Genomic DNA, 10,234 nt, shown 5'->3' with positions numbered 1-10,234 from the left:
CCCTTTATAAACATCCTTTATAAACATCCTTTATAAGGCTGAAACACCCTTTAAAAACATGAAACATCCTTTTTAAACCTGAAACATCCTTTATAAACATCCTTTATAAACATCCTTTATAAGGCTGAAACACCCTTTTTAAACCTGAAACACCCTTTATAAACATCCTTTATAAACATCCTTTATAAGGCTGAAACACCCTTTTTAAACCTGAAACACCCTTTATAAACATCCTTTATAAACATCCTTTATAAAGCTGAAACACCCTTTTTAAACCTGAAACACCCTTTATAAACACCCTATATAAACATCCTTTAAAACATCCTTTAAAAGGCTGAAACACCCTTTTTAAACCTGAAACACCCTTTATAAACATCCTTTATAAACATCCTTTAAAAACATCCTTTATAAGGCTGAAACATCCTTTATAAACATCCTTTATAAACATCCTTTATAAGGCTGAAACATCCTTTTTAAACCTGAAACACCCTTTTTAAACCTGAAACATCCTTTATAAAGTTGAAACACCCTTTATAAACCTGAAACACCCCTTAAAAACCTGAAACATCCTTTAAAAGGCTGAAACACCCTTTTTAAACCTGAAACATCCTTTATAAAGCTGAAACATCCTTTTTAAACCTGAAACACCCTTTATAAACATCCTTTATAAACATCCTTTATAAGGCTGAAACACCCTTTTTAAACCTGAAACACCCTTTATAAACATCCTTTATAAACATCCTTTATAAGGCTAAAACATCCTTTTAAACTTGAAACACCCTTTATAAACATCCTTTATAAACATCCTTTATAAGGCTGAAACACCCTTTTTAAACCTGAAACACCCTTTATAAACATCCTTTATAAACATCCTTTATAAGGCTGAAACACCCTTTATAAACATCCTTTATAAACATCCTTTATAAACATCCTTTATAAAGCTGAAACATCCTTTTTAAACCTGAAACACCCTTTATAAACATCCTTTATAAACATCCTTTATAAACATCCTTTATAAGGCTGAATCACCCTTTTTAAACCTGAAACACCCTTTATAAACATCCTTTATAAGGCTGAAACACCCTTTTTAAACCTGAAACACCCTTTATAAACATCCTTTATATACATCCTTTATAAGGCTGAAACACCCTTTTTAAACCTGAAACACCCTTTATAAACACCCTTTATAAACATCCTTTATAAACATCCTTTATAAGGCTGAAACACCCTTTTCAAATCTGAAACACCCTTTATAAACATCCTTTATAAACATCCTTTATAAGTCTGAAACACCCTTTAAAAACATGAAACGTCCTTTATAAAGCTGAAACATCCTTTTTAAACCTGAAACACCCTTTATAAACATCCTTTATAAACATCCTTTATAAGGCTGAAACACCCTTTTTAAACCTGAAACACCCTTTATAAACATCCTTTATAAACATCCTTTATAAGGCTGAATCACCCTTTTTAAACCTGAAACACCCTTTATAAACATCCTTTATAAACATCCTTTATAAGGCTGAAACACCCTTTTTAAACCTGAAACACCCTTTATAAACATCCTTTATAAACATCCTTTATAGGCTGAAACACCCTTTAAAAACATGAAACATCCTTTTTAAACCTGAAACACCCTTTATAAACATCCTTTATAAACATCCTTTATAAAGCTGAAACACCCTTTTTAAACCTGAAACACCCTTTATAAACATCCTTTATAAACATCCTTTATAAAGCTGAAACACCCTTTTTAAACCTGAAACACCCTTATAAACATCCTTTATAAACATCCTTTATAAAGCTGAAACACCCTTTTAAACCTGAAACACCCTTTATAAACACCCTTTATAAAAATCCTTTATAAACATCCTTTAAAAGGCTGAAACACCCTTTTTAAACCTGAAACACCCTTTATAAACATCCTTATAAACATCCTTTAAAAACATCCTTTATAAGGCTGAAACACCCTTTATAAACCTGAAACACCCTTTATAAACATCCTTTATAAACATCCTTTAAAAGGCTGAAACACCCTTTTTAAACCTGAAACACCCTTTATAACATCCTTTATAAACATCCTTTATAAACATCCTTTAAAACATCCTTTATAAAGCTGAAACACCCTTTTTAAACCTGAAACACCCTTTATAAACATCCTTTATAAACATCCTTTAAAAGGCTGAAACACCCTTTTTAAACCTGAAACACCCTTTATAAACATCCTTTATAAACATCCTTTATAAACATCCTTTATAAGGCTGAAACACCCTTTTTAAACCTGAAACACCCTTTATAAACATCCTTTATAAACATCCTTTATAAACATCCTTTATAAACATCCTTTAAAAGGCTGAAACACCCTTTTTAAACCTGAAACACCCTTTATAAACATCCTTTATAAACATCCTTTATAAGGCTGAAACACCCTTTAAAACATGAAACGTCCTTTATAAAGCTGAAACATCCTTTTTAAACCTGAAACACCCTTTATAAACATCCTTTATAAACATCCTTTTAACATCCTTTATAAGGCTGAGACATCCTTTTTAAACCTGAAACACCCTTTATAAACATCCTTTATAAACATCCTTTATAAGGCTGAAACACCCTTTAAAAACATGAAATGTCCTTTATAAAGCTGAAACATCCTTTTTAAACCTGAAACACCCTTTATAAACATCCTTTATAAGGCTGAAACACCCTTTTTAAACCTGAAACACACTTTATAAACATCCTTTATAAACATCCTTTAAAATCATCCTTTAAAAACATCCTTTATAAGGCTGAAACACCCTTTTTAAACCTGAAACACCCTTTATAAACATCCTTTATAAGGCTGAAACACCCTTTTTAAACCTGAAACACCCTTTATAAACATCCTTTATAAACATCCTTTATAAGGCTGAAACACCCTTTAAAAACATGAAACGTCCTTTATAAAGCTGAAACATCCTTTTTAAACCTGAAACACCCTTTATAAACATCCTTTATAAACATCCTTTATAAGGCTGAAACACCCTTTAAAAACATGAAACGTCCTTTATAAAGCTGAAATATCCTTTATAAACCTGAAACATCCTTGATAAACATGAGATGAAGCTATGTCTGAGCAGCGACAGGGTTCCTCAGGCCGAGTCCTCCTCGGCTCCTCGGTGGCAGCTCTGTTGGCAGCTCTCCATTATTTACAAGAGAGCAGAGAATGTGACACAGATTTCCAGAACACGGTGTTCTGGGCGAACTGAACCCCCCCCCCCCCTGCCCCCCCCCCCCCGTCCACGCTGTGGCTGCGTGGGCGGAGCGCCGGCCCAAACAAATCCAGTCTTTGTCCCCATGCAGAGCGAGGAGGAGAGCACCAGACACCTGCTGTTCAGACAGAAACACTTATCCGTCCACGACATCCAAGAGGTCGATGTCACGTGATGAAGCTGAGAGTCCTGAGGTTCAAGGAGGGACTGTGAAACTGATGATCTGCAGCCTCGTCATGACACAAACACTTCCTGTCGGGTATTGAAGTAGTACTTCTGTACAGTCAGAGTATTACCTGCTGTGGACAGGGTTTTGTCCCAACCCGGCTCAGAGGGAGGACAAAGAGGAGAGGACAGCACAGGAATTCTAACTAAAGATTTATTTAACAAAATGTAAATTAACCACTGGATCTAACAAGCATGTTAATCAGTAACCTCAGCAGCCTGTTGTGTGTCTGTATGTGTGCACAGTGAAGTGTGGCGAAAAAATACACAAGGAGAAACCGAACCCAGACAGCAGGCCATCGACCCAGAGAGACTGGACCCAGCAACTTATAGCCCAGCAGCAGCAGGTGGTGATCAGTAACCGTAGCTGCGTAGAAATGCAGTCCCATAGACCTGAGAAACATGGACCTGAGAAACACGGACCCGAGGACCATGGACATGAGGACCACTGTGATGGCCCCTCTGCAGGGTTCATACTGTTGTTGGTGTGCTGTCTGTCTCCAGGGCTGCAGACCTGATTGGCAGAGTAATCAGTGGCGTGGGACACACCTGGGCCCTGGTGTGCCCCATGCATATAAGCCAGAACAGCAGTCAGTCTGGGTTGGACCTCTTCATCTCACGGCTTCCTTTGTTTGTTTGGTTTCTTGTCTTTGTTTTCACAGCACAACATCCATGCAGCACATTTTCACTCATCCACTCCCTACACTACTGACACTACAGATTCTTCCCACTCACTGGTTTCACTTATTTTCTTATTAATAAATCACTTTGTTATTTAGTTTACCCTTGTGTCTCCCGTTTTTGTTACAGTCAAACATGGACTTGACGACCACAGACCTGAGGTCTTCAGGAATGTGTTTCAACTGGTTGTAATAGTTCATGTCAATTGGTATCGGCTGTGTTTCACGCTGTCCAGCTGACCTGCGGCCTCAGCTCATGAAGTCTTTTGTCCACAGCAGGGACTCGCTCTGCTTCCCGGCCTGGACTCTGACTGTGGATAAGGTATTGAAAGAAACATAATGAATTACAGGTTTTTAATAACGACCATGTGAGCTCCAGGACTGTGATGAGGAGGAGGACTCAGGAAGGATGCTCGTCTTGGTTAAATATTAACCACTTGGCGTCTCGTGGAGATTTCAGGTAAAGAAAAATAAAATAAAAGCTAAAGTTTCTTCTCTGCTTGTTTGAACATTTCTTGATGTGAGAGGCTGATTGTTCCAGCTCTTCCCGGTTCAGATGTCAGGTTCTTATCTTTAGTTCTCCCACCAGTCGAGTGCCGCAACCTCAGCCTGACAAAACGGGTTAGGTCGGGTTCTGTACCACACGCTGTTGTGGGCAGAGGGGGGGGGGGGCAGGCAGCTCTTTCTGCTGCTGGCTGTTTCTCAGCTGAAGATGTGGAGCCGGACTGAGTGACAGCATGTGGGGGCGGGGCTGCAGCGTGAGCATGAGCAGTGATTGACACAACTTTAGGGACAGGTCCTGGCTCTGATTGGTTGTTTTTGTTCAGGGAGCGGTGGATTCCTGCAGATGGGTTAGAGTTAAGCTGTTTGGCATTGTCAGAGAAGACTTGGCAAGTTTTTCATGGCTGCAACCCACAAATGCTTGCTCCTTACAAAAAGAGACAGGCTTTCCAAGTCTACAAGATTTATTGCCAAAAAGCGAAACAAAGAAATAGTCTACCGAAGAGATTTCCCTACTTTTTGTGAGTGGTTTATATATAAACACATCCTCATACCAGAATGTTTCTGCAGTTCCCCCAAACAAACAGCTCAATTTCAAAAACTGAAAGAAAGGGATAATCATTAAAAACACAACTTCCTCTTTAATCTGATCTCTCCTGTGTGTGTGATCACAGGTGTGCAGGAGTCGGTTCACCTGCTGCCAGTCATCTTCCCTCCGCTCTGCTTCAGAGACCTGGTTCCTGTCTCAACACTCCAGATCGTAGCCTGAGCCAGATGTCAGTTTCGGTCCAGGGAAGTTTGTTCTGCCTTGTGTATCTGACACCTGAACCCGACAGCCTCCTTGTCCGGACCTGACTCCTGCCTCGCTGCATTTATGTTTTCACCTACAACAGTCTTAACACAATATGTGGCTTTTTAGACCAGGTTTGATTCAACAAAACAATAAGGAGCACTAAAACTGTTTCCTTTCAACCAGCTCAGGGCGTTGTCTGTAATTCAGTGTGACTAATATGTAAAAACTGCATTTCAGTTTAATGAGTTATCTTTTAAATAAACCTTCATGGAGACACACGCTTGTTTCTTTAATTTTGCACAAGAGTGAATGAATCACCATCGCCTTCTATGTACAAGCTAACGGCTCTATTAGTCCCTACAAACTGTCCGCACAGTTACGAACAGTAATGTCCGATTTATTTTTACCCATAGGCGTGCATAATGTGAAATGAATAACTGATGATGATGTTCAATGAGAGATGCATTCTGAAAGAAGGTAAAGTCACTTCAGATGTTTTACATTTCTGCCCGCCGGCATCTTCATGTCAACTAAAACACACCCTGTTTGTTTGTAGGCGAACATGAAATGAATGTAGAATGATGCCAAATAATCAGTAGATCCGCTGAGGAATGGGTCTCAGTATAAAAGAAGAGAAATAACTTCAACAACATTCCTCTCCGCTGGCTTCTAACAGATGCTTCACTGGATAACAGCAGTGTTGTAAACAACAGTAATGTGGCAGCAGGCAGAAGAAGCTGAATCCAGACGTGGACCAAGTTCTCCCTGGTGGCTACAAGGCTTATGGCCCCACAGAAAACAGGGGCCACATTACAGACACTTCCTATCTTAAGTCTAAAGTTAAAGCTGGATTTATCCTTCTGTGTTGAATTTACGGCGTAGCCTGACGTGCACGTCCCCAAAAATGTAACTACATGTCACGGCGGCGAAGACCTCAAGAGCTGTGAGCCGGCTAACTTCCTGTTTTGTCGCGTAAAATAATAACCGTGTGGCGCTGGATCAGCAGGCAGAAACCCGTATTATGAAGGGAGTAAGGGCTAACGTTACCGTGTGTTTCAGTTTTCTATGTTATTTAATGATATAAATAAAACGAGTGCTTAGCCATCAAACACATCTGTAGGATCTGTCACCAGTTCCACCTTCTGACATTTAGATTCTGTAGAAGCATTAGAGAGCAGTTAGCAAACAGGACCTGGTGGAAAAGTTAAAGTTGGGAACACTGAACAGTTATCTGAAGTCTGTAAAGTCTTCTTTCCCAGATCAGGTCCTAACCCTCATTGCCGTGGTTTCCAGGGAGTTTCTGTAATACGTCCCCAGCTTCCATCTCGGTGAGAGCTGGGTGGCCTTAACCTGAGACCCTCAAACATCTCTACCTGGGGACCTCTGTTTCTGGCCCCACGATGACACGAGTCCAGTGGTTAGTGTGTAATCAGGTTTAAGTTCTGGCAGAAGCAGTCGGCCGTGTTGCTGCAGATCTGGGATCAGACCTGTGTGCAGTATCAAACAGTGTTATCAACTCTATGAAACAAGAGCTTCATGTGATATAATATGTGAGAAATGAACTTTTAGATTATTAGATGATTAGTACTCACTGTATTGTAGTGTTTTAACTTTCAAAGTAAGATCGAAGTGTTAAAAGGATCATTCTCTTCTGATGCGTGACACTAAGGGGGCTGTGACGACTTTACCTCGTGCTTTAACACAGCTGTGACCTCAGGAAGAGCCCGGGACCTTATGTTGAACCCCAGACTAAATGAACATTCTCATGAGGTCACCACTCGTTGTTTCTTTGCTACTTGGGAGCATTTAAGGGAGAGAGATGCTGAATGTTGAGAGAGAACAGCGATCTTCTCTCAGGGCGCACGATAAAGACTTCATTCATCACATTTGGACTCTGTGATCTTTCTTGGAAAGAACATGTTTCTGATGAATCAGAGATGATCAGTGTTTCTGGAGCAAACTCTACTGCAGAGAACTGAAGCCCCAAACAGTCCCAATGAAACGGTTTAAGGCACCACGTGCAGGAAGCAAAGGTCTCGACTGTAGGTGGAGACAGACTGAAGAAACATCTTGGACTGCACAGAGTTGAACTTTTGAGTGTGAACTTGTTTCTTAGCTCGCCGTGGGGAAGAAAAAGTCTTTCTACCACCTACCGAGAGAACATTCCCTCTGACGTGATTTACTTTAAACCTCTTTACTTTCAAACTTTTCTCCCGTGAAAAGCTTCTGTGAGTGTGTCAGTGTCCCGACGCCACTAAACTCTACATTACTAAACATTCTGCATGTCAGATCAGGAGTAAGCACGAGGGCCGGTATTATAGACCTCTTAGGAAGCATAATCTGATCATAATGCGCTAATTGTTCCCAAATGTTAGAGCAGAGTGTGGAGGAGGAGGTGGAGGAGGAATGAAGGAATCCACCCAGACACACATTAGAGAAACACTTTAAAGCATCACGTGGCGATCTGGTAGGCAGCTTTGGTTATTAGCAAATATCAAAGAGATGTATTTATAAATGATGAATGGGTAGGTAGATGAATAAATGCAGGGCCCCCTGCGATCAGGGACCAATAACCGTCAGTCAACCACAATGATGCCAATATTTAAACAATTCATGAATAAGGTGGACATGAAAGCTTTTATTACAAGAGGCTTCATTTAACCTTAGAACAGATCAATAACCAATAACTTCAGCCGATAAACCACTATTATCAATAAAGCACACACATCAGCAAGTGTGTGTGTGTAGGTGAGTAAAGGAAGACATCTCCATCAGAGCGTCTCGATATTTCATAAGCTAAAAGTTGAATTCTGTTTCCCCGTCCTGTCATGTCAAGTTTAGAACTACAGCTTCTTGTTTGGCTAATGTCCCACCATATTTGCTGTGACTTTACTGCACACATGGAAACGTTTAAAATGACTGGCAGCCGCCTCTCTGATCATGAAAGGAAATCGTTAAAGAAAACACTGACACATCAATCAAACACAGAATAAAGAAACCAGTGTAGGGGAGACACGTGACTCAGACCGGTTCATCAGATGTTCTAGGATCCAGACGGATTTAATGAAGCGCCATTATAAAAGCAATGTGCCAAAGTACAAGCACACCTGACTTTTAAGGGAACGGGTGATGACACTCTGATTGGTGTATTACATGTTACACAACCATTTTGGACCATGCGCCCGACGCACTGACCTTTATTATATAAACTAGCAACATTGGACTGCGGCATGCGCTTCACGCCTTAGATTGTTAAAACGGGGCCCACAGTTCAGGACAAACATGAGTAGCGGCCCCACATTGTGGAACCAATACAACAACAAAACGTGCCCAGAAGGGCGTGAACAGGACGAGGAACACAGCGGTGTAGTGAGCACAGAGAGGCTCAGCGGAATACTTCTCTCGTGAAGAAAACCCTAAATCTGGATCTTCCCTTTCCAGGTGTGAGCTGTCCAGTGATTAGGACCTTTACCTGGGGATGGTAAAGGTGAAGCAGGTCAGCTCCTGCAAGCAGAGCCGAGGAAGAAACAGGAACACAAACCAAACTAATAGGAAGCTTCATGTTCTAGGAAACCGGACCCGGGACTGAAATGAGAACGGGAAACGTTTGCCGTAGAGCTAACCGAAGGTCTCGACCTGGAGAGCAACATGCATGTTTGAAGGCCAATAATCCAGCCTACAGACGTGGAACCAGCTGGTTCAGAGAGCCACCAGGTGAGTCCAGTGGGGTTATAACGATTATACAGCATATGTTCACAGCTTTAGATATTTGAATGTACAAATCCCTCACTTCAGTATTTACTACAGGATCATCTGCAGACAGACTGACAGCAACGTCTGGGTCAGATTTCATCTTCTGCTTGAAGCAACATGTCAACAAGCTATTTTCAGTCAGAACCAGCGTTATCTCCGCGGCTACGCTCCAGTTCTTCTGGCCTCCATGTTGTTCTTCTGTAATCCTGACAGGTAGGTTCATGTTAGAGGAAGATCCTGTCAGATTAATCATCACCCTGTTACACAAGACTGAGTAGAGAAGATCCACACAGAAATTTGCTGTTTCAGTCGTCCACTGGGTTTAATGTCTGGTTACATGTCCACAGTTTAGTTAAAACATCATCATGAAGCTGCTGATTCTCCACTGAAGCCTGTCTGCTCGCCGTGTCATGTTTCATCTGTGTCGTCCTGTTAATCACTCTGCTGCACTATTAATGAACATCCCCCAGAGAAAAGAAAATGGAAAGACATCCGCTGTGCAAAGGTTTACTGATCATCACAGTTCAGACGACGGCAGAGCAGCGGAAAAGGAAAGCTAAAGAGATGCAGGTAGATCCCCCACAGGTGTTCTGATCAGCGACAGAAAATAATCTCATGGTGCAGTTTGCAAATATCACAAAGGTCAGATTTCCATGAACGAGGTCACTCCTGCTCTCCCTTCAGATTTGAACGATCCAGTGCCCCCTTTGGTACTAGCTGTACCAAACTGTACCTGACTTGACAGCAGTGTTTTATACCCCACACCTGCAGTCGCCTACAGCTCACATTTGACTATCAAATCAGCGAAAGTCAATTGTTGCCTTCTGGCTACTACAATACCCACGAGCCTCAGCTGCTAATGCCAGAGAAGAAGCCAGTCAGAGGTGTGAATCAGAGCAGATTCTGAAAAACTGATTCAGATTGAAAAGTGAATTAACTGAAGCTGCAGATTGTGAAAAGTCACTTCTCTCAGCAGGCTCATCTTTAGCTTCAGCTCTGTGATTTGGTGCTTGTCAGTGAAATGCAACCTTGGA

General features: G+C 41.2%; 1 long non-coding RNA gene across 1 annotated transcript; it reads left to right on the top strand.

The window, feature by feature from the left end:
- Positions 1-3,316: 3,316 nt before the first annotated feature.
- On the top strand, positions 3,317-5,725 carry LOC119889754. Its single transcript, XR_005442151.1, has 2 exons — positions 3,317-4,613; positions 5,329-5,725. It is a non-coding gene; the product is annotated as an uncharacterized LOC119889754 (long non-coding RNA).
- Positions 5,726-10,234: the final 4,509 nt, after the last annotated feature.

This window comes from Micropterus salmoides, unplaced genomic scaffold, assembly GCF_014851395.1.
Source record: "Micropterus salmoides isolate LMB-PRFRI ecotype aquatic unplaced genomic scaffold, ASM1485139v1 Ms_hic_scaffold_6, whole genome shotgun sequence".
In the NCBI taxonomy this organism is placed as follows: domain Eukaryota; kingdom Metazoa; phylum Chordata; class Actinopteri; order Centrarchiformes; family Centrarchidae; genus Micropterus; species Micropterus salmoides.
The sequence above is the reverse complement of the archived record's forward strand: the minus strand, read 5'-3'. Positions and strand labels throughout refer to the sequence as shown.